Source organism: Python bivittatus, unplaced genomic scaffold (genome assembly GCF_059951505.1).
Source record: "Python bivittatus isolate LINGU-HERP-01145 unplaced genomic scaffold, Pbiv_v1 ctg000330_np1212, whole genome shotgun sequence".
Lineage (NCBI taxonomy): Eukaryota > Metazoa > Chordata > Lepidosauria > Squamata > Pythonidae > Python > Python bivittatus.
In genome coordinates this window covers 6187841-6213351 of record NW_028277058.1, presented here as the reverse complement: position 1 = coordinate 6213351, position 25511 = coordinate 6187841, and the positions used below count along the sequence as shown (strand labels likewise).

Here is a 25511-nt window from a genome sequence, read left to right as displayed (position 1 = left end):
TATGGGAAGGTATTTCATTGGCTTGTCAGTTAATTAGAGCCTAAAGGTAAGATAACCCTCCTCCAGCTGGGGTGCATGTACTACAAAATCAAAATTCTCACCTCTGTGCTTGCTTGAATATTTTATGCACATTCCAAAGATGGCACATTAATAACCCAATTGTGAATTTTAAAGCTGGCAGTGTAAACGCGCTATCTTTTATATTCCGCTTATCCTGTTTGAAATTCAGCTGTCTAGGTGGCCTAGAAATTTAGATTGTTCCTCAGTTCCTTTGCCAATAAAGGAAAGGAGGTTACTCTCTTCTAACTTACGCTCACCTGATGTATTTGGGTAGATTCAACTTTATACAGTATCTCGTATCCAACATATGAACTCAGCACATTTTGGTGAAACAAAATTGCTGTCTTCTTTTCACAATCTTGTTGCAGCTATAGAGATATTACAACAAAGCAAGGTGCCTCTAGAGCAGCAACCTTGTCATATGTGTAGGTACTTGTATTTTAACAGTTTACACCCAGCTCTGGACAGGCTTACTCAGAAGCATACCTTGTTGAACTTTACATGTTGAACTCCCAAGAAGCTATGGCATGCATAGGATGAACTAGTTTTGTGTTCCCCGCCCTTTGTGTTTAGATATTTTCATATTTCATTTTTAAAGGACCTTCTTCTTCCTGGTGAATTTTGGATTTATTCCTAATGTAGAATTTGCATAGTAGTATCCTTCTAGATGGTGGTTGCCAAAAAGTGATCAGTGGGTTAGAATCTAATTGCTTTTCACATGCTGGGCTTCTAGATCATGACATAGCAAGGTTAAAAATACAATTTAGCGCATAATTGAAAATAGCAGTAGCACAACAACTCCACCATAAAAAAGGAGGAAAAGCTCTGATTTTGAAGAGGGAAAGATGAGACAAGTGACTGGGAAACTGAGAGTGATGAGGTAACATAACTCCTTTGAGGTACAAGCTTTTGTGATGAGGGTAAAACCTAGGGATGGGAATGCTGAAACAATAATTGGTTATAGGTTATGTCTAGACTTAGTCAGATTTTGAATAGACATATTGAAATCAATGTCCAGGGCCTTTTTACGAGTCTGAAAGACCTGGGGCTCTATGCCCATTTCAGTAACCCCCCTCCCCACTTGCTTTCCTACATCCAGTATTGTGTGTGCAAGTGTTTTTATTTTATTTTAATATTTTGTCCATTGCAGACATTAGCCCAGTGACTGGGAGTGTGTGGAAAAAACTTCAGTAGCTTGATATATTGCAATACAGTGTTGATCCCTTGATTAAAACATGTTGATCCATCTCCAATCTCAAATGCTAAATTATACTTTGTTTAGGGCCCTCTCTATGTTTGAGACTAAAGAATTTGCTGCCATCCCCCCACTCCCCCCATCCCCTTTTAAGGCTCCGAACTGACCCTATGGATGAGCATCATTTAATTTTATGCACAGTTCTGGAGAGTTCTTTGCACTGTTTCCCACTGTAGAATTCCAGGGCAGATATGTAGAAACTATAGGGTACACTTATAGTTGATAAATCTTGCTATTTGAACATCAGTTTACACTTTTATTATTCCACAGCTTAGCATGTAGGCTTAATGATAAGCAAAATAGATATTTTGCTTAAAGACCTTGCCTGCTATTCCCTCCATCTATTAAATCATTCTTTTCTGGTGGAATCATAGAGACAGCTAGCTTCATACCCAGTGCCATACTGTATTTTTCTTGTTTCTGGGTTAACACATTGCCATTGTGGTTTTTAAGCCTTGTTTTATTAATGTGTTATGTGAATCTGCCAATAGCGATGAATTCAGAAATGTATAATTATGCAAACCTTGCTTTAGTATTGTATAGATACAAGGATATAGGTTAGGAACATGGGAATAATAATTCCTTGCAAGGTATAAGAAAATTGTTGACCTTGCTTTGATGTTCCTTTGCTGACACATAGGAATTCTGTAAAATTAGAAAGTAGATGACTTTATGAAGGGTTTCCTTGATCACTTTCACAATTTCAAGATTACAACAAAACCTGGTTGGGTTTGATTCTGTTGCTCATCTCTTCAGCTTTGCTTCACTTCCTACAGTCTGTGTTCAGGGCTCATTCAGAATTGCTACCTAAAGATTGAGTTCCCTTGCTAATTAAGTTGGGTCCCAATCCACTAGGATTTCATTTAAGTTGCATTTAAATTAATGGAGACTGCAGAGAAGGATTACTGTTATGTTGCCCAACTATTACTCATTTCCACAGGTTGGATATCTATTATTTATTTCTGTTTTTTTTACATTTTGTATCTTGCTATTCCCCAAAACAAAACAAAGAATATAAAAACATTCCACAGTAATATAAAGCAAAACAAAGAATAAATTGAAAACAATACATATACACAGCAAATGTGGCAGTACTCGGAAATTGGAATAATTTGATGAGAGCATAATCCATCAACCAAAACAATACTATGAGATCCAACATTGCTGGAATGAATCTCAACTAAAACTAAAAGAGGTAGGCTACTGCTATCTTAGATGCAGAAATCCAGCTGACCGTTAGATGGTAATGAAAAGTTAAGGTTGTTAGTATCTCTTTGCTGCCATCTAACAGCAATTTATTAGGTAGCAGCCTTGTAGTCCTGTTGGCAGACCATGGAGGGAAGCTTGCTAGGCCCCTATTCAGAAGAATATTCCTTAAAACAGACATCATATTTTATGATATTTTCACAACTGAAAAACATCTTGCTCTGTTGAACATCAGCCAGCAAGGATACATTGAGTAGAGGATATGCAGGAAAAGGTGATCCTTAACATATTGGTTTCTCAAATCATTTATAGCTTTAAAGGGAGCTGAATTGAAATAAAATAAATATGTATTAGTACAGATCAAGCAGAATAGGAAAGAAAGGGTCCAGTTGGCCTATACCAGACTACAATCAGGCAACAGCATTTTGCACATGAATTATATTTGTGGATTTTGTTAAAGGTAGGCCAGCTCCACTTAGAATATTTTGTCATAGTTGTAGCTCTTTATCGCTTCTTTGGTCTGCTATCTATATTAGGACCTTCGTTTTCTCCTTAAGAGAGACTTTGTTGATGTTGAGGATGGCATGGCTCATATGTGCAAAATCTTGGTTTGTATATTCTTTTTCGTATGTGTCTACTTGATTATAGTGCTAGAACGGATTTGTTCTCATTATAAACTTTGCTAGCCCTTGCCTCAAGGTTCTATTTTTAGTCTTTAGGGCTGCAGTCATTTTAACACTTTCCACAGAATAATCCCCATTAAATTTAACAGGGCTTTCTTCTTGGTAGACTTGTACTGTATCTCTGATCATTCTTATGCCTCATTTTGCAGCAGTAGAATGGAATATCCAAGAACAATACAGACTATTCCTTCCATATACACAGACCGCTTTTTTTTTAATTGAATGTATGCCAAACTAATAGATTTATCCATGTCTTCACTCTTCACACACAGTTTCAGCAAGGTTATATCAGATCTATACCAATTGCTAGCAGTTTGGACAACAAGGCAGATATGGACTGGCTGGCTTCAAGCTAATACATTTATTTAGGATTTTTTTTTAACTAGAAGCCTGAGGTAGATACAAAATATGGTGGAAGGGAGGACTTTTGCTGCTGCCATTAATTGAAATTCAAAAACATTTTCTGTTCTATTAGTGGTTATTTAGAGTTCTAGTAGTAAACACAAGCTATTAACCTTTGCATTACAGATACTTGTTAAAAATTAATGCAAGGATTTGATTAGCATGCATAAAAATGCAAATCTAACATGTCTGGTTATTTAATAATCTGGGCAATATTTTTACTCCCCCCCCCCTTGCAGCTAATGTATTTTGATTTTGCCAACTTCTGTAACCTAAACTGTGACATAATGCAACAACAATATAGTCTTCTTTCTTATTTTAAAAATTCACCCACAAAATGTTTTTTTTTATCTTTCCAGTTTTCATTTTCTTTTTGCATACATTTCTTTTTTAACCCTTTGCATGTACATACATGTGTGCATATTCACACCCATGTATCCGCATATACAAGAATGTAAGAGGAGCAGAAGTGATTCAGTCATAGAGACAGGTAATAACTGATAGAGAAACACTGTTCTTTCTCATTGGAACTCACTGAGATGTTGTCACAGATCCCTAGGAAAAGCTTTGGTTAGATATTTAAGGTAAGATGGTAAACATAACTCTACAGATAATCTTTAGAGTTCATGTAGGTTCAATAGGGACTCTTTCCTTACTCTGACTTCACTATGTAGCCTGACTGAAGCTGCAATCTACAAAGTTGCCTTGTTGGTTGGCTGTTTAATATTACTTTTTGACATTACTCATTCAAAAAGCTTGATGTCCAATAATTGTTAGTAGATCAGCTTTTTAAAATAGATCATTCAGTATTTTAGCTGAATTAGCAACATGGCTAGAAAGTTCATTTCTCATACAGTTGGTTTGCAACACATTATGACTTCATTAATTGCCTAATAGACCTGAAAAGGAGGATCAAGCTAATATTCTATAAAACTTTGGCATAGAATAATGCCTGCACCTTTTACCCTTTGTCTCTACTTTAACTGGGGTTAAAAATTATAAATCAAGTTAGAGATTATGACCATCAAATGGAGGATGACAAACCCTTGCAACCCTCCCTACACAGAATGGCCATGACATTGGTAGCTCTCCCCCGTAATTTGATTCTTGTTCAGAATTTGGTAGAAGAGATTATGAACAGTTTGTTTTAGTGATCTCACCAAACTATAGGACTGAATAGCTGTCTAGAAACTGCAAACATCTGTTACTATGCCTGTCCCAAAGTGCTTAGTGTTTGAGCCAATTTCAGTCTATCTAATTATAATATTTCTGAACAAACTTTAACAGATTTCTGTTATGGTTCTGGAATACTTATGACATAAGTTGGTGCAATCCATGATTATTCTGTTGAAACATGTTTGCAGCCTGGTCTCCTGGAAGTAATGTAAGAAAATATTTGTGCCTTTAAGATTGGAATAGTAAAATTGTGTAGGAGGATGAATTGGTAACATAATGCAAAGTAAGTATAACTGGACATAACTTTGACTGACAGATAATTCAGCAAAGCACTTTGTATATGAGGAGTTTCATGGTTATTATAGCATTTTAATTTTCCTTGGACTTCTTTCTTATCAGTAATAACAGAAATAGTAGCTATATGGGTAGTAATACATAAAGCAATAATATTAAATAAACATTGCAGGCTTTTGAAGCACTGCCAAAATGCTGTAGCTATGTTGCCAAATATAATATTCTTAATAGCAGTGTCATAATATTAATAGACATTTTTCTTCTAGTTGTGCTTTCATTCTTCAAACAGAATGAAGCTCTATAGATGAATGTCCACTGCAGGATTATGCAGTTATCATATTTAAAGCCTGATCAGAGTAATTTTTATAACTACAGAAAGGTTGCCTGTAGAACAAATACTTTTGGATGATTCATATATGGAATATGCAGGGAAAAGCAAAATGAAGTGAAGAAATACTTGCATTGCACTTCTTTTGCTGGTCATAAAATCTCTGAAATCACTGAAATAAGGTAATGGAGTTTATGCTTTGTTTTGAATCAAAACTAGTTTTCTCTACATATGGCACCTCTGAGTTCAGTTTCCAAGGTTTCCATACTCTGCACATGTTTGAAGTGAAAAGTATAATCTGAAGCCAGAGATCTTCATGTTACCCCTGAATATCTTAGATGTGGCCCCAGAGACCTTTTATCAAGTTGTAATTTTGAATGTGACAAGACAGAAAAAGCATTAAATGCATAACTAAACCGCAAGTGTGTTGTTAGTATTCATTTATAATCAAATTTAACTGGTATATGTAGAATCATAGAGATGGAACAGACCTTACAGGGTATTTTGTCCAACCCATGCTCAGTACAGGATCCACTACATAAAGCATCTGAGATTTTCCTTTTCTTTTGATTTGTCAGCTGATTAATAATTTTCACCAATTCCTGAAATAAGAGCTTTCTTTTTATTTGCTTATGTCTTTAAGGGAAAGATAGAAATAGCTATCACCCATCCAGTCAATTAAAGGAAAATAATTCCTGCTTGGTTGAGCTATGTCCTCCCTCCCTCCCTCCCTCCCTCCCTCCCTCCCTCCAAAGGAACCATTTCTTTTTCTCTATATCCCTTTTGTTTTCTTCCAGGAGGAAGCTAACCCGGTTTCCTTCTTTCCCAGGCCAGCATTAATAATCCAGTGCTATTGAGTAAGATGATTCTTTCTCTCCTCCCTTGACTGGAAACCTTTTTTCCGCTTTCTTCCCAAAAATACAACCTGCTATTTCTTTATCTTCCATTCACAAGCTCAGCTATGCCACTGCCCTCCTTTAGTACAAGTGTGTGTGAATGTTACATCTTTAAACTTTCTGCCTTCTTCGTTGTAGTGAGAAGCCTTGATGCTGTTCATCTTTCTGTCATTTAACTGAATGTTCTAAAGTCCCCACTGACTGCTAATTTTTTAAAATCACTGTGTCAGCCTTTAATTTGTTAACTGCTTAAGATATGTCTTTGTCTTTGTAAAGTATTAACTGTAGCTATTGAGGGCAAAGTAATTATTTGCTCATATGGCGCTTGCCTCTATGTCATTAGCGTCAAATATATTATAGAATCATTGATTGGAAAATACCTTAGAGGTTATCTAGTCGGGGCATAATCCACTAGAACACCTCTCAGAGGTAACCATCAAAAGCAGAACTCACTACTTCATGTAGCCACTTGTTCCACTGGCTGACATTCATACAGTCAACATGTTTTCCTGATGTATAGCTTGAATATACTTCCTTGTGATTTCAGCTATTGGTTCTGGTCTTGCCAATAAACCCCTAGGAATTGCCACTACTATCAATGATTGGTAATCTTCTGTCCACTAAATGGAATTCAGTGGTTACTTCCTATTCAAACACATATACTACATTCTATTAGTATAGCTATGCCACTTACATTCATCCAGATTGTACTCCCCTTTGCTCCTATTAAGTGGGTTGTACAGTGATCAAGAACTAGTTCAGGACTGATCCTTTGTACCTTTACTAAACCTCAAAAGGTTTACAAAAACCAGCTGTTATGGTTAAGTTATCTCACTGAAACTCAGCAAATGGTTGTAGCCACTAGAACTTTCCTAGCCCATAGAAGAGAAGAGGCAGGGAAGAGGACCTATGGAAGGAATGTAGGGAAAAGGAAAAGTCTGTTAACATCTTCCTAAAGCAGACCACCTGAAACTAAATTATATTTCTCATAATTGATCTTTTCAGAGATGGGGTTAGATGAAGCAGGAAGAGATTGGTAGGAGAAAACTGGAGAAGCAGAGTGGTGAACTGGCAGGACCTTCTTTGTCCCCTTCGCAGTCTCTTCTTTTTTTAAAAAAGTCAAGCTTTTTAGAGTGTAATTCCATCTCTGCTTTCTCTAATTGGTTCTTTCACCTCAATTCTGTCTATATGGCAAAGAACCTTTAATATCTTTTTTTCCCTTGACTTTCCATATATCTAATGACAAATTGACACCGAATCAGTATCTTTTCCCCTTGAGTCTTTGTGATTACTGCCTAGGGTTCCAGTTGCACTGAATTCCACTAAAATGAAGCAAAGGTTCAAGCTTTAAGCATAGCTTCAGTGTTCTTTTAATCATGGCATTTATGGATGAAGGAAGCCTATCACACATTTTCCATGCTCCCCAGTTTACCTTTGTCCTTTTTTTCTGGGCGGGTAGACACATTTTCAAACAAAATGTATTGGACCGTTGTCATCAACCACCCCTACTTTTAAAAATGACTATGGGTGGTTGAGAAGGATTGTTGAAAGTAAAGAGGATACTACGAGCAGGGGCTTTCCTTTGTAGTATGTCAGCTTCTCTCTGGGTATTGAAGGATATGCCTTTAGGAGCATTGGTATCCTGGTCAGGACTTGGCCTGTCTCTGCTTTAGGAAAATCATTCAACATGCTTTTCTATTTGTTCAATATCTACACACTGTGAAAAGCTTAATAAAATCCAATAGGTATTATCAAAGATTATTATGCAAAGTCCATTGTTGTACTAACCTGGAATTTCCAGAAATGAATAAATCAGTTCAGATTATCTTGAAATCAATACTGCATGTTTTAAGAATTCAAAATTAGTTTTTAACTGCCTTGTTGTATACTCTTGGGAGGAAGTACTTCCCTGATCTGAATTAAAAATCTCTCTTGAACAACACACATTTTCTTTCCTTTTTTCTGTAATAATCTGTAAAGCGGGAGTGGACAGTGGCATAGAGTTGGAGCTGGCATTAAACATTTTTGGTGGAATAAGGGCCACAGTAGTGGGAGTGAGGACAGAGCCACATGTATGTTGGAGGCATCAAGATTTTCTTTTTATCTGCTTTAGAGGGGAGGAATTTGAGGATTTTAGAAGGTTGGTTTAAAATTGTTTTAAGGTTACTTTAGGACTTACATTACTCTGTGTTTCCTGCTTCCAAATGATGGAAAATATGCAGTCAGTTTTTAGCAGTTGCAAGTATTGCAGATCTGGGTGGTGAAAAAAAAAAAGGGTTCAGCTTCAGCATTGCAAGTTGCCGATTCCTGATCTGAAGTCAGGTGACTTTTCACTGAGCGATAGTTCTCTGAGAGGGATATCCTCAGAAAGACATTTCTAACACTTTTTAGAAATTAGAGGCAGGACTGCTTGTCTTTTCCCAGGATTTAAATACTTGTTAAACATTCTAAAGCTCTTTTAAACTGGTGTGAATTCTCTATTTTTATTTTCTTGCTATGGTGCTGTAGAAATAAATTTTTATAATCTGTTTTCCTTTTGTGTGCAAGACATTCAGAGAATGAAATTAATGTATTTTGGCTTTTTATTTCTTTAGGATATTTATGAATCAGGTTCTGGAAAAGTTTGCAGGGCTGCCAACAGGCCATATATACTTTTTAAAAAATCCATCAGTCATTACATTATTAAATACAGAAAAAATAAACATTCATAACAATGTCAACAATATCATATTCTATTGTATAGATGAATATTATTGAAACTGAACAAAATTATATACTAAGAGGTCAGAAATTATTCAAGAAAGGGCCAGGCAAGGCATTCTGGGAGGGTTGTTTTAAAGTAGAGTGCCGTCACACACACACACACACTGTCCTTTTCTTTATACTTCATTTCGGGGGAGGTCCAAGGTATAAGATTTTGACCATCTCAGAGTTTGGCTAGATAACATGTGAAGAAAAGCAAACCTTATGAAATTTTTCTTTGAAGCCTTAAAGTAGCTTTTTAAGTTAAAATAAACGTTCTTTGGCCTGGAAATCTCTTAGGAGCCAGTGCAGTTAAATAATATATTTAAAATGGTTGATATTAAAAATATTACAGCTGTGATCCAGATTTACTAAAACTTTTGGACCATTTTGAAGAGAAGACACATATATAATGTATTGCAGTAATAATTTAAGTTGAGGAAACGTCCTCTAAAGGGGGAGTTGATAACATGAACTGACAGATCAGTAGATTTTCCTTGGATGGATTCAACCAGCTATTAAATGTAATGCCAACTTGGCCTTGGTTACCTTCATCAGTCCAAAGATCCTATTCAAGTATTTTAGGGGAAACACTTTGAAGTGACTCAAGCATTTGTAATAAACATATTGGTAACAGGGATGCATAGACTTGCATTTACTACACAGGACAAACTTCCCAGGATTGTTTCTTTCTTACAGTTAAAATACTTTCAACATTGGTATTTGTGCCAATTCAGATGGATTAATTTCCACATCGTCATAAATCTAGGCATCATGGAATTGTTGGGTTGTGGGGTCTTTTTTGGTAAAAACAGATGGCTGGGACATTGCAGCCAAGACATTCTCAAGTTGTTCTGGTCTTATACTTGCTTTCCCGCTTCCAGTTTCTTGGCGTCTTTCTGAGAATATGATTCTTGTTCTGGTGATATTTCTTATAAAAGAATGGGGTATATTTTTAGCCTTGTTCTGTAAACAAGATTAAAATGAGATATCCTGTATCTCTTGTCTTTCAATAACAAGAGTTTGATTAATTTATGTGAGAGATGATTCTGTCATACACTGATGAATGTTAAACTTGAGTAGCTGTTGAAAACTATTTATTGGGGGGAAATGGTGAACAGTAAACCATGTACTGAGAAATAAGTGAAATAGGTTTTCAGGGGGGCTCTTCTGTGGAATAATATAAGAGCCACTGTGGGCCTTATAGTGAATTGATGTCTTTTGTAGATGAATAGTGGTAATTATCCAGAAACCTTCAAGAAATGAATGTTGTGGGATATCATGTCCATAATTTCTACTTTTGGTGGGTTGTAGCTCATTAAATGTGCTACAAATAGCAATTCAATTTGTTTTTGTTTTTTTGTCCTTGACACAGCATGTTGTTAATGCTCATAATGTAAAATGTAGGATCAGAAAGATCCTACATCTAGTAAGATTCCATCTAGTTCTGTTCTTTTGTAGGTATAATACTATATATTCTGTTGTAAGTGCAGTCTACCTGCATGCATAAGTGTTTGTGTATGTGTGTTTGTATAAAATATTATGGTATAAGTGCAGAAATTCTACACTAGAACAGGACACTAAGTAGGGGGTTACATAGTAATATTAAATAAACTACTCTGGGAGTTTATCACAATGTTTAGGCGTAGGTTTAGGTTTAGGCTGGTATACAATACATGGCCAATGGAGTAAGCTCTTATATCATCATAATGAATGAGAAAAGTAGACAGTAGTAGTTAGGCATTGATTTTATTCATGCCAACAGTTTCTGCATGGCTTCTTCTTGGTAGTTAAGATTAGAGGCAAGTGTCTATCCCACTGAGTATAAATGGCTGTATTTGGTAAAACTGTGAATTTATTAGAATTACCCTATTTTAAAGATCAAGAATTCAGATACTAGCAGCATGGATATTTTTCTTTCCCAGAGGAGGTGTGAAGACATGTTTGAAAGGTTCCTGAAAAATATTAATTCACACTTTATTTTGTCTAATGTGCAGATGGTGAAATATTTGCATGTCATCATTTTAGGGTAACCTAACTTGAGAGATCAGACTTTGTTTACAATGCATGGTGAAAGGTTTGAAACTGGTAAGGTGGGAATCTGTGGTCCTTGCTACAGAGAAAAGTGTTTTGTAAACAAGGAACAGATGCTGGAAACCTTGAAGGCCAGAAATAATCAGCAACACTGTTGTAGAAAAGATAGGAGAAGCTCTAGGATTTAAACCTGGAGGCTGACTTATAGAGAGGGCAGGATTCCACGGAGCTGTTAGACACAGAACTTCTTATGTGTGGCTTCCTAACTTTCTGCGGTAAACCCACATGTCTACCCTTTTTTTTATTGATTGGGAAAGTGGAATATGGAAAGTGTTTAATCACATTACCCAGTATGCAGTCTTGACTCCTGCTGGACCAGCACATACTTTTTTTTTTCTTAAATATGTATCCAGAAGATTGTTTGTAGCATACAATGAAATTTCACAATGTGTTACAGCCTGTCAAATATGATTGATATACTTTGATGGGTGAGTGAACCTGATTGGATAGAAAAAGCATATTAAGCTAATAAAAACAATAGTATTATTTGTTCTGTTTTCTACTCCTGTGGGAGTAGGAAAAGATTTTATTTCTTTTGTACTACTCACACCCATATTTGAATTTATTTTCCCTTAGTAAGTTACTTAAGAGCCAATGGAAATTCCAATTGTAATTATAATAAATGTACTTTATTTGTTTAAGTAATAAATTTCAAGTCCAGATGAACAATTTACATTTGTTGTTAGTCTCCCCACCCCAGAAAAAAAAACCATAATGTCTAATTATTTTATCTTAAGGAGTTTTATTCAATCAGAATTTCAACCAGAAATTACTTTGGTAGCTAAATTTGAAAACGTAGTAAGGTTCCATAGGAGTAAGCTTGCTCCATGTTATTTAAAGGGAGAGGTAACAGAGATTTGCACTATGGAAGCAAAAGTTGGACTTTAAAGAAGCAGAATAGGAAGAGTATTAATGATTTTGAACTTTGGTGTTGGAAGAAGTCTCCTGAGAATACCATGGACAGTCAAGAAAACAAACTGATGAATCATTGAACAAATCAATCCAGAGTTTTCATTCAAGTCACAAATCACAAGGCTCAAATTATCCTACTTTGGGCACATTATGTGAAGACCCAACAGCAAGGTGGATAGACTCAGTTACAATAGTGATGAGTGTACCATTGTGAGACCTGAAAGAACAGGTTAGGGACAGATTGTCATGGAGAAAATCTGTCGGTGTGGTTGTGAGGAGTAAAAAATGGCTTGATGACACATAATCAATCCTGTTCTTTGGTGCAAAGTACCAGATTCTGATAATCAGTTTTGCAAATGCCATCATGGCTGGAAAAGAGCATGTAAGGCTCAGAAGAGTCTAGCCCTCCTTTAAAAAAAAAAAAAAAAAGTCTAATATAGCATTTTGAGCACTTGTATAGAAAATTGATGACACAGGGTTCCAAATCAGGAATAGATAATTATACAAATAATGCAGTTATCCTCTGGTTAGTGGAGTTTAGCATATGGCCTTTATTAATTTGACTTTTATATTCCTAAAACAATTTTCCATCCAAGAGGAAGCAGGGAAGCAGACTATACGTGTTTTCTGCTTTGCTAAAACTCTGCTATACCTGCTTATATACTTTTGAAAAAAGCAGTTATAAAGGAAGGGTGAAATTAGAATTGAATTTAAATGCCTAGTAAGAACATATTTTATGGAAGAATGGACTGTGACATTTCTGGAGTAGACCTAGTTCCTAACTGAAATAGTTTTCTCTGCAGTGGTATTTAATCACTTCTGTATAACTTCCCAGATTGCAAAGGCTTGGTGGCCCCACAGCTCCAGTGGACACCTACAGCAGCACCCTTGATAAAATACAAATGCTTTCAGAAATGTCACAGGATCTCATGAGATGTCAGTGACCCTTCTGATAGCTCAGATGATTATGATCAAATCCTGTAAGATGTTACCTTTCTTTTGGTCAATGGCTATCCAGAGTGTTTTACAAAATGGTGCCTGGGACTGGAAAAGATTGTTTAGCCCTGGAAATTGCAGTCCTTTGTGACTTGTTGCCCTTCTGATTCTGAACTTCATTGAAATAGCCACACTGTGTATTTTATATACTTGATAGGAGAAACAGTTAATCTAAATATCCACATAACTTGCTAATAAAGGTTTAGCATTATTCAAGATAACATCACAGGCTTAGTGTGAAATGTGAACCGTCTCTCGTGACTCAGCTAACTATGACCAATCTTCCTCCTGTTTAATTTTGTAATAACCTTTGTAATGGCTAGCACATACTTGTTTTTCTGTACCAGATTGGGCTGGAACTATTATATATGGTATGGCAGAAGATTCATGGTTCCCCCCACCCCTCCATTACTTTCTAATCAACTTTGCAGGTTCCTACATCATATGTTGTTTTCCTGGACCATAGATAAATTAGAGTAACCTATTGTAAGCCATAATTACTACCCAGAATGTGAAGATCTGCAGCTTTTATACAGAACTTTCAGCCATTGTAGCTTCATGATTTTGCTAAAGCTACTTTAGAAGGGAAAGGAACTCAGTTTATGGAAGACGGTACTGTGTACTACTAGCTTCATTTTCACTTTAGGTTTTGATGTTCCATTGAAATATTTATTGTATTAAACTTAACTGTATATTGAGGTTTTATACCGATACAGTATTTCTTTTTCAGTATCATTTTAATATATGTATTTAAATACATTGTTACATTATTGTAAATTATATTAGAGATAATTTCTCTTACAAACCGGTTATTAAAGCATAGTATTTCAATTGCTGTAAAACACTTTTGATGGCTAGTTGTAATTTTGCTGTTTGTGTTGTGTGTGCTGCTGCTGTTCAGAAATTATAATGTGCAGGTATTCTCTGTAAGGAATCTTGAATTTATTTTTCCCAGTTGAAGCAATTAGTCATTGTCTTTTCATTTCAATCCTCAGGCCTGCAAGTGCATTTCAGGTGCATAAACAATTGCTAAATTGTTAGTGACTCTTCCTGCACCAACGTAAACGAGGTAGTCTGGTCTGAGTCACATACTGTACATAGTATCAACCTGGAAAAATGAAGCAAATTTGTTTTATTATCTTACTCATGCAACACACGAAACTTACATTCTTAAGTAAGTTTTCTTAGAATATTTTAGAATAGATTAATCTTGCAAGACCTAATCACATCAAGACTATAGTTTGTATGTATGTACATGTATGTGTATGCACTTATATACACAAAAGGTATACCTGAAGCGAACAGGTATTCAGTTTAGCTCCCAAAAGCTCAGTGAGTATTTCTACAAATATTTGAAAGGAATCAATTCTCATAAAAAAAAAATCTCTTTAGTTTGTTTCATGGAGTTTGCGCTATAGAATCTTTCATGACAATTGTATATCTAGTAAAAAAATGACAACTCGTGCTCAAGTGGATTATCTATCGGCAATTTGAAGGGAAAGATAAAAGCTTTTTGAGATTTTTGACTGGGATTGCACATTTTATTTATTACATTTATTCCCACCTTAACGAGAGCCAGTTTGGTGTAGTGATTTAAGGCACCAGGCTAGAAACCCAGGGGACCATGAGTTCTAGTCTCGCCTCAGGCACAAAGCCAGCTGGGTGACCTTGGGCCAGTCACTCTGCCTCAGCCCTAGCAAGAAGGCAGTGGCAAGCCACTTCCAAAATCTTGCCAAGAAAACTACTGAAACTTTCCAGACAGTTGCCACGCGTCAGTGCTGACTTAAAGACACACACACACACATATACTTTAATGGATGATTAAATAAAAGCCACACAATATGCAAAACCAAACAGGTCACATTATGGCTTAGTGTGAAATGGGAATCCCCTGATGTAACTCTTGAAATGTTCAGAAAAAGACCACCATGAATCTGATTTAAGTTGCTTCAAGGCAGGCGTATATTAAATATGTAGCAGCCATTATTTAAAGCACAAATGGCAGTAGAGCGACACCCTCCCTTTGGGTGGTGGGGGTAGAAAAGTACAGGGGGAAACAGTACAAAGCTGATAAAGGTCAGTCTCAGCTACAGCCGCCACCAGAGCACTACTGAATCCACAAGCCTCCGAGGTTATAGAATTGCCTTAAAAGATTTGGGTGCTTCTACTCGGCAGCTAAGATCTTAAGCCCCCTTTTTAAAAAAAAAAGCAAACCACAGCATAATGAAATGAGAAACAAAACCTGGAATGATTGAGGAGCTGTAAAAGCAGTCCTGAAAGCGTAATCAACCAGTACCCACAAATGTTGGGGTTTTGTTTTGTTTTTTGGAAATAGTATGTTTAAGCCAGGTATAGAAAACCATAAGTAAAGGTTAGACCAACTTTATTTCTCTTCAGGCATCCTATAGTGTAGGCCTCCCAATGATCCTAATCTCCCTACGGTAGATTTGCATGGCTGTACTTTGTCAGGTAACCTTGGCGCATGGGAATAAATCTGCAGGAATAACCATTCCCTGTGGTAGAAAGGCCCAGGAGGTAAAACAGTAAAAAAGTTGAATTTACAAGTAGGCTTGTTAGTATTATGAATAGGATTTTGTTCTGTTGATGAGCTTCTCTAGTGAGTACACTAGCAGCCAATTCAATAGTATTACTGCCAGGCATGAAATCACTTTTTTTCACAATCTGCTGAATCTTCATTAATTCTAAGGATCTAAATTACATAGGCCAATTAGACAAGCTGGACTTCTAAGATATTAATATAGGCACGCTGTGCTGTTCTGTAGGCCCAGTTTGCATCTACATTTGATACTCTGCATCTAAACAATGGATGCACTGTTGTTTTTTTAATCTAGTTTTAGAAACTGTACTTAGTTTTCTGAGCTAGGTCTGAAATCATAGTCCATTTCAGAGTTTTTTAGGAGAGGTGACAGATATAATATTCATCTAGAATAGTGTTGCCTTTTGTCCCTTCCTAATGCCTTTTATACTAATTAAAAAGCAAACCAAATCCTACAAAAATAAACATTTTGTTTTATGGGCTCATGCAACTCCTGTCTTACAATCATATTATGAAATTCTGATTGCTGTGGTGTGAATTAGCAAAGAAGAAATACTTGAGGATCACACATGGGATGGATGTAACCCAATTTCTGCAATTTGTCTGCTTTTCTTCCTCCTTCCACAGCAGTTTTGGTGTCTTTAATGCTCTTGATTTTATGAAACTGAACCCCCGACTAGAACCCTGTGTCTTTTAATATCCCTTCTTTTAGGTGAATGTTTTACAAGATTCTTGCTAATGCACTTGAAGGTCCTAACCTGTTCTTAGGGGAATTTCTTAACTAGCAAGCAGAGCTGGCAATACCGTATTTGCCACACATTAATTCATTTTCCTTTCCTGCGAGATCACTTCATCACCCTTGGTTTTTAAATCTTGCAAAAGGGGTGGTAATTTTTAGATAAACAAATTCCTTGCCAGGTTCTTCCCAAAGCAGTTGTAGAATAAACAAAGCACCTAGCAGCTATTTTTGTATTCCTTCCCACTTTATTTGACGATAGTAGGAACTCTGAACTTTTTTCACCCTCATTGGTGCATGCATTAAGGTATCCAACTATCACAGCAGGCTTAAATTTTTCGTAAATATATGACTGGGACTTAAAAACTAAAATTTGGATTCTTCATTTTGAACATGTAAAAGGTAAGTACTATATAAATGCAATAATGGAGAGTAAGTTGTTACCCAAGAGACAACATGTTAAACTTTGGTCTGATAGAGTGTCCAGATTCTATTAAGCTCAGATTTTCACCTGAATTAATTCCCATCTTCTTTCTTCCACGCTGAATACAGGTAGCCCCTGGATTAAGAGTGCCCAGTTTACAGATGACCCATAGTTAAGAATGGAGCCTATAGTAGCAAAATTCAAGTTAAATACACAATGATTTGAGTTAAATACACAATGGTTCAAGTTCATTACACAATACTACTTATACAGTATTGTACAATAATACCGTTCTGGCTTACATACAAATTCAACTTAAGGACAGACCTTAGAAACTGAACTCATTCTTAAACTGGAGACTCCCTGTATAGATGTATGAAAGTTTATCCCTCTCCTTAAGGTTACAAGTGTATTTATGTATGAACTATGCTGGCTTTCCTTGCATAGTTTCTGTGTTCTGTGGTTTTTTGTTTGTTTCTTCTTAAGTTCTTCATTGTCAATGTTTTATTGATCACTATATACTTAAATACAATTTTTAAAATGGTCATTATTTATAAAGAAGTTTGTGAGAGAATAGGTCTATGCCAAGTCCATTGCTAATCAAACTAGGAAAAATAATGTAAGCAAGGATACATGTTGGGCCCATGCCAAATTCTCACTCATGAAAATTGAGAATGAAAGAACAGATTGTGGTAAAGTGTCCTTGTTCAACCATCTTTTGCATAATGTGTGCTGCAGTTCCTGCAATCTGTTAATTGGATGTCTTTAAAAAAAAAAAATTAGACCCTTTCCTGATGTTAACTTACCCAGGCTGGGATCATAGAGGCAGCATGGTGGTATCATGTTGTCACACAGCCAGTCAGTTCAGACTATTTAATAACACAAAACCAAGCTGGAGTAGTGAAAAAGTATACCTCTCACTCCAGCCAACAGATATCATCTTGGAAACTTCTAGAATAGGAGACTTTATTGCATTTTCCACCCCTGTCAGACAGCATCTAAAATGAATAGGTCAATATAACGAATGAAATCTTCTTCCTACACAGCACTACTATATTAGGCTGAGGGCCCAACAGTTCTTATTTTATTTGCAAAAGTACAGTTGATTTAGTAAAAATAAGCACTTCCAGCTATATAAATAGCAGTGGACTCAAGCTCAAAAATTATTATTTGGGGACTCTGTTCAGGATACAATCAGCTTTCCTCAGTATAGCACCCAATAGTGTGTTTGACTGTTGTTCCTATAACACTCAATTGTTATAGGAGGTCAAGATATCTTGATGGTGCCAGATTGGAGAATGTTATATTTTTATATGTATTCCTTATTTCTCTTATTTCCACTTTGACAGTTTTTAAAGGGAGATTTGCAGGCTTCTGAACAGTATGCTGATTACTTTTAGGCATGTTCTTAATGGTAATCACCAGTTTAAGACACCCACCCCGAGAAAAAGAAAAGAAAACTTCAAGAGTCGTTAAAAGAATTTATAATCTTGATAATCAATGTACTTGTTCCACTTCTGAAGAACCCACTCTCTCTCACACACAGACACACATACATATGCTATCCTTATAATAAAGTTGGGAAAGTCTTTGCCAGTGAATTTTGAAGAAACACTTTTGTTGTTTTTGGAGAGCATTTAATTCAAGTTACTGGTGCTCTCCTTGTTCTAAGTTGTGACTTTGTTGGACATGTATTTTCAGAACTGACTTTGTCCTTCAAACAGCAGTGCAAAATTTTAAAGCTGTGTTTAGACAGATTAAAATGGAGCAAAATGGTAATGGCATCTCTTGCACCTTCTTGATCTTTAGAAAATAACGTAAGCCGATACTTCCAAATTTACACAAGTGCAGAATAACAATTCCACCCCCAAAGGATAGAGAAAGCTAGCTAATAAAGAGAAAAAAAATTATTAGCTATGATATTGTAGAATGACCCAAATGACAGGGTTAGAAAGGTTACCATATCTTTAGATTCAAAGACAGCATAATACAATGCATTGGCTACATATATATTCCTATCTTATGTGGAAAACATTACATTCTTGCACATACATAACATAACATACATACATACATAACCCTAAACAGTCATTAAAAAATTGACTTGTCATTTTAAAAATGCTGAATTGTCATTTCCCCATTTTGAAGCCCCCTGGATGTGCGTACTGGATTTATGGTAGTTGTTTCCTTGTGTGTGATTCACTTATCTAGAAACAATAGAGGAGGGACTTTATTTGTTACAGGTTTTCTTTCTACACAGTGCAGTATGTCCTGGGAAAAGCCAGTAGGACAAGGCAGGGAACTTTGAAAACTTTCTCAGTTTTAAGAGAGAAGTACCTAAATAAATACTGGAAGGAAATAATGCCCCATTCTCTTAGTAATGCAGGAAATTATCCCTTGACTAAAGATCCCATACTACTATTGCATTAGCATTGAGCAGTAAGAAACAAGAACTTGAACTGTGAAGGTAAAGTAAGGTTGATGGCAGACATCTCTTAATTTTTACACTTTTTTTTTTTTTTTTAAAGAAGGGATAGATAAATAAAATAGCTCTCCAAGTGCTCAAAGGGGAGTTTAGCTAGAAGGGAAAGAACTATGGAGCTTCACTGTCTCACCATTTTGTCCGGCTCTAAACAAGGGACAGATGGCAAAAACCTTCAGGGCCCAGAAACAAGCAGCTGCGTGACTCTTGTCTGAAAAAGGCAAAAGGAAAAGGCCTAGGAGTAAAACCTGGCGCCCAGCAAACCCACTGATAGTAGGGTTTATAGTGGGTGGTAAATCCACTTATCTAGTATTCCCATGTCTGTTTGGAAATGTACAGAGAAAAATGTATTACTGTACCTGATATGAAGCCTTGTCAGAGAATATGATGAACCCACTTTTATTGGAGAAGCTTCAGCTCTGCCACTGCCCCTAAGATCCTGGGCATGTTGAAATGGGGTCTGTTTACTAGAAACATCTTGGGCAGAGTTTTATCTGGAAAAAACCATTTGAGGTGCCATGGGGGATATTGAGTTTCCTGAGCCTCCATCTGTACCTGGAGCCAACATAGGATACAGTTCCCCCTTTTTGGAGATAGTCTCTCTAGCACTGAGTTCTTCAAGGGTCATGGTGATTGATGGAAAAGTTGTGTCCATAGACTGCTCATAATGATTTAAAAATAATTGTCAATTGAAATTGGGCATAGCTGAAGTAGAATTCTAGAAAGCTCCAGTTAATTTCACTTAGGAGGGTAATCCAAGAAGCAGTGATCAATAATGAGTATAACATTGTAGCTTTGAATGATAGTCTGTTCAAGAAACTGTTATTAGATTGTGCCTATTGGTTGCACTGTGTTTGTATGAGGCATTTATTTCAGTAAATGCTGGGTTCTGGAAGTAAATAAAAGGTTAGCAGAGTTTTCTCTTGTCCAAAGTATTAATCAAATAAATGCAAACTGCATTCCAAAATATTTGAATATGATATAATTTGCTTACTGGAAAGCTTGATAGTATAGCAGCAAAACACTGTTTGTATTTTATTTTGATACAAAAAAAAAGAATATAAATTGGAAATTCAGCAGGTATATAATACTCTGCTAAATATACAGTAATCCTGTGCTATTCAAAGGGTAAAATGCTATACTTTGTCTTCGTGGTAAAAACCAAGTGAAAAATGACTAGGGTAGGCTGTTAGATAGTATGGGTGTACGCATCAGGACAGGTCTTCTTTGACCCTCATTTGAATTGTCTGATTGATTTAATCCAGTTGTTGGTCAGTAAGGATCTCTGGATTGATTCAGTTTCTAAACTGGTCTGTAAAATGAAAGCAGTTTGGGGAGTCAGTTTGACTTGGAAGAAAGCCTTCCTGTGCATGTGCAAAAAAAGCCCCTGGGTCCCCCGATCAATTCAGAAGCTACTTGATTTGGTTCCATTGTTTGATCTGGACGATGATTTGGTTAAGAAAGTTGATATGATTTGGTGATTCAATCACAGTGCTTTTAAAATGAATTTGATTGTGGTGCCTCTCACCACATAGAAGAAGGAACGCTTGTATTTGGTAGCTCCTGTTAGTGCTTTTCTTTATCTCCTTGCTACTACTAAAAATGACAACATTTTCATTTAACAATAATGGAAACTCCAAAAGACTTTATGTCCCAGGTAACTGCTTCTTGTAATATTGATATGAATTCTTTTCTCTGTCGTTCATTTTGACATTGCTAGCACAGACTAAATGGAAGAACATAATCATAGATGGAGCTATCAGCTACCTGAATCACCCACATGAGAAAGGACGTTCAGAAGCTAGTCTCTCAAAGTACACTTTCCACTTCTTCTGAATCCACCTATTTCTGGCTTTGTTTTAGAGGTCAGATAAAACCATCATTCACAATTGTTTAACTAGTTTTCACTGTATCTTCCAATCTATACAAAAATAACCATTCATACTTGGAACTATACCATTTTCACTTTGGGAAAGGTGTTTCTGTTACTATAAAAATTTCACCATTTCTTCCAGTGTCATCTACAAGTGCGTGTGCACACACACACACGCAAACTTTGAACAGTGACACTTAATATACAAGACAGTGGATTTTATAGCATATACAGAGAGACAGTTTGGTCTAGTGGTTAAGGCACAGGCTAGAAAGCAGGAGATGATGAGTTCTAGTCCCACCTAGAAACAAGCAGCTACATGACTCTTGTCTGAAAAAGGCAGAAGGAAGAGGCCTAGGAGTAAAACTTGGCGCTCAGCAAACCGGTCCCTCTCTCTCAGCCCAACTCACCTCACAGGGTTGTTGTGGGGAAAATAGGAGGAGGAAGGAGTATTAGGTATGTTCGCTGCCTTGAGTTGGGTGTGTGTGTGTGTGTGTGCTCATTCCTGAGAAAGAACTATTAAAGCATTAAAATACCTGGCTGCAGTAGTTTAATTTTTTTCTATACTTGTAAACCCCAGAAAAAGTGGTAACAGAGATGCATAATGGAGCAGCTATTTCACCAATAACATATTTAATGGAGGATTCATTTTTAAAATATTTTTCAGGAGCCAAATGTTTCAACAAGAAGACCATAGCACTTTGAAACAAAATTAGCTATTAATGCCAATAGCAAAGAAAGGTTGATTTTTAAACATGGCTTTAAACATGTTTAGTCATCTTTGAAAATGTGAGCAATTTTTTTAAAACTTATGCCCATCCGAATAAACATGAAAAATCCTGTTGAACTGGTTTTTCAATTGTTCTCTACAACAGTAGTGGCTGCAGGAATAGCTACAGGGATGATGTAGCTGCGTGCTTTTTATGTTATCTAATCCTGTGTGCAGAAGGTACCACCCACAGCAACTGCAGATTTGTTTTTCTTGTGGGAGTCAAGAGCTAGTATGAATTCTTTAAGCAATATGTGAAGATATGCTGAAGCTCTCAGTATGTATAACCATCAGCAGCACAGTCTTCGTACTGAACTGGAGGAACAGTTCATTCTTAACAAGGATTTAGAACTGAAGGAAATGTTTGTTGTGAAGAGTCTTGGGAGTAACAATCTGGATCTTAATTTGGAGCAGGTTATGCATATTAAGTGTCATGGGATTGTTTTCAGAAACAGAATTGCCTCTAAATGCACTTGTTTTCAGTGGCTTATTAAATACACTGCTGTTTTAGATTTACAGTGTCCATAATTCCTAACCACTGACTATTCTGGGAGTTGTAATGTAGAATGTTTGGTTTTTCATGATCCCTAATAAAAATTACTATAATCCCTGAAAAAAACATGGTATGTTCAACAGCCATAACAATATAAATTTGTATATGATATTGCCTCTCATTTGCCCTGAAAAGCATTCTGGAAATTACATCTAACACAAGGCTGAATAAACATAAACCTCTAGTCCTGCTCAGTCTAACAGTCTTCATTCTCTTATCATTTAAATTCCATGCCCAACAGAGTTACAGTCTGTTATTAGATTATATAAGATGCAGAAAAATTGTTGCAGGTCTATTTTTATTTCAAGATTGTTTCCTTGAAAGCTTCACTTTTCATCTTCTATTTCTTTCACATTCGTTTGTTTCAACTCAGTAGCTGCTGCTTTAGGAACTTTCCCAGAAAGACTTAAATATTATAGGGAGGGGGAGAGATGCCAAGAGGAAAAAAGACAATAATTGACTGACTGCTATTTCCTTCCCTGGAATGCTCCAGGGCATTCTGGGGGAAAAAATGGGATACTCACCAAAGCTTTTGCTTTTGGGAAAATCTATCCCTTCTACTTTCTATTTGTCCCTTCCAACACTTCTATTTTCAGCGAACAAGTATTAATATAATGGCACCCTTTCATCTTCTCGGCATGTGTTTTGAATGTGAATTAACCTCTGCAGTCCTTGTTTAGTTTGATTTTTGGAAATCCCAAAACAAATATATAGCCCTAACTTTGGTAGATGCCTTAAAATAGTATTTCAGATGTCATCTATAATAATAAATAAATAAGAGGAATCAGAATTGATTACATGCTACAAATACATTTTATGGTATGTTAAGGTATAAAGGTGGGTTTTGGGGGGGGCATCTGTTGAATTTGACAGAATAAGGTATTTTAATACAGCTTCTAGAAAACGTGTGTATTAGTAACGTCTTAAGGTTGATATACCTCTGTAGATGAGCCCTGATTTGATGTGAACTGGAGATTTGAGATTAAAAGGGGGCATGATTTGATCCAATGGCAATGTGATGTTTGTGAAGTACCAGTTTGAGGTACTTCATCAACATTTAATTCAAAAAGTAATTCAGCCATAGACTCGAATGGGAAAATGTCAAAAGATGTGCTTCATTTTGGAGCAGCATGGGAAGAAAATAGTAAGAATGGTAGACTACTTAGAGACCTTTAACTATGTCAAGGTTCAGCTTGGTATCTCAAGATTTTTAGCAAGATATATTTCTCACATAATTCCCATACCTCTTTTAGGCAGAGATAGTATGGATGAGGAAAAGGCAGCATGATGGCCATCAAAATCTTTAGCAAAATATTAATATAGGCAAGTCTCTTCCAGGAAAAAAAATCCAGTACATATTGGCTACTATTCAAATGCTGAAGTGTAGAGGACAACAGCTGTCTTCTAACCATTTATTTATTAATTTTAAGAAGTTTCATCCTGCCATTCTAAGGTTTGTAAACAATCTGAATGGCTTATAGTCATTTCTTAATTTGCCTTTTAGTCTTAATACTGCCTTTTAACCTTGAACCACCTAACTTTGCCTTATGGGGTGGGCTTAGAACAAAGAGGTGGATGGGTGTAGGGCAGGGTTCCCCAAAGTAGTCAATATTGACCCCTAAGGGTCAGTGGGACTATCCAAGGGGTCATTATTATTATTATTATTATTATTATTATTATTATTATTATTATTTAAAGTAGTAGTTATTACATTTTCATATAATAAATGTTTGAGGGTCAATGAACCATCTGAAACTTCATGAAGCTGAAGAGCTTGGGGACCCATGGTCTAGGGTAAAAATAAAATTTGATGTGAAATTATTTAAGTTTAATTAAAATCCAATTAAACTGTATGTGTGATTATTCTCCATGTTTTAAAGAGTTTTTTCTTTTTATAATATTGAAAAGCAACATCCTAGACATTTTTAGAGGTGGTCTGGGAAACACTTGAAAAATTTGAGGATGTGTATAGTCCTAAAGCCTTGAGTTTTGTTCCTTACTTTAATCCTCCCTCTGCTGAGAAATGACATGTCCAAATTGAAATGACCTTTTACCAGAGAGGCATCTTCATAAACACGGTAAGGATTCTGGTATTAAACTGTGATACTTTGCTCTGCCATAATGAGACAAGCTTGGATTTTACCACAAAATAGAATAAGAGTCTTTTGGGCATTCAACTCCTTTTATATTATTACATAGCCATATTGTTTGAGGCCACAGAAGATAGTTTCCAAATAAATACATTTTTCTTTCCTTTCCCAGATATAGTTACTGAGACATTAGTGTTCTAGTGATTTCCAAATCCTTTCATCAGATGGATTTAGCAGTGTGTGGGTGGTGCAAAAAATGTACCCAAGCCATTTGTTACACTAAGTTAGGCGTGTGCTATTCTATCCTGTGAGAAATGTAGCATGTGGGGGAACAAAGGCATCTCATTCATCAAATTGTATCATGGTGTCACTAATTCTATTTTTGAGTTATGAATTGTGGGTGAATTTATGAAAAATGCTGGTGGAAGAACCCATCTGTCCAAATGACAAGACATTAAGAACTTATAGTATAGCAGACATAAAGGCTATTTGACATGAAGATTAAGTCCTTCAAAATATTTAAGGAAGACTTAAGTTGTTAATGTAAGAATTAAAACATTCCTCTTAATTTGATATAAACAACTGCATTTACAATATTTGCTATTTATTAAAACTTAAACAGCATTACTATTACCTTAGGGAAGTATTCTAAATAGCACTGACAGGAATCTTCAGATTTATCTCCAGTTTTTTTAAAGATAACAAATCAGAAGTTACATGGTGAAAAGAAGCTCATAGATAACCTTGATTAAGTTAATGGCTAAGCTCATTGTCTACATTGTTGCTCTGCATTATTGGAAGATTGTTTACTTCTCCTATTGTAAATGTCTTAGGCTGCTGTCTAAGGTGGAACCAAGTAGAAGCAGCATTTATGCTGCAAAGAATAACATTGGCCCTAAACTGAATTTAGAAAATACATTTCTGAAGTCCCATGCTGTGTCTAGAAATTGTTTCTTATCATCTTTTGTTCAATATGTCAGCTT

At 36.0% G+C, this 25511-nt stretch overlaps 1 protein-coding gene across 7 annotated transcripts in view; it reads left to right on the top strand.

Annotated features, from left to right (window-relative positions):
* PLXNB2 (plexin B2) overlaps positions 1-25511 on the top strand; it is a 303826-nt gene that overhangs the window by 1513 nt on the left and 276802 nt on the right. The window lies entirely within an intron of this gene.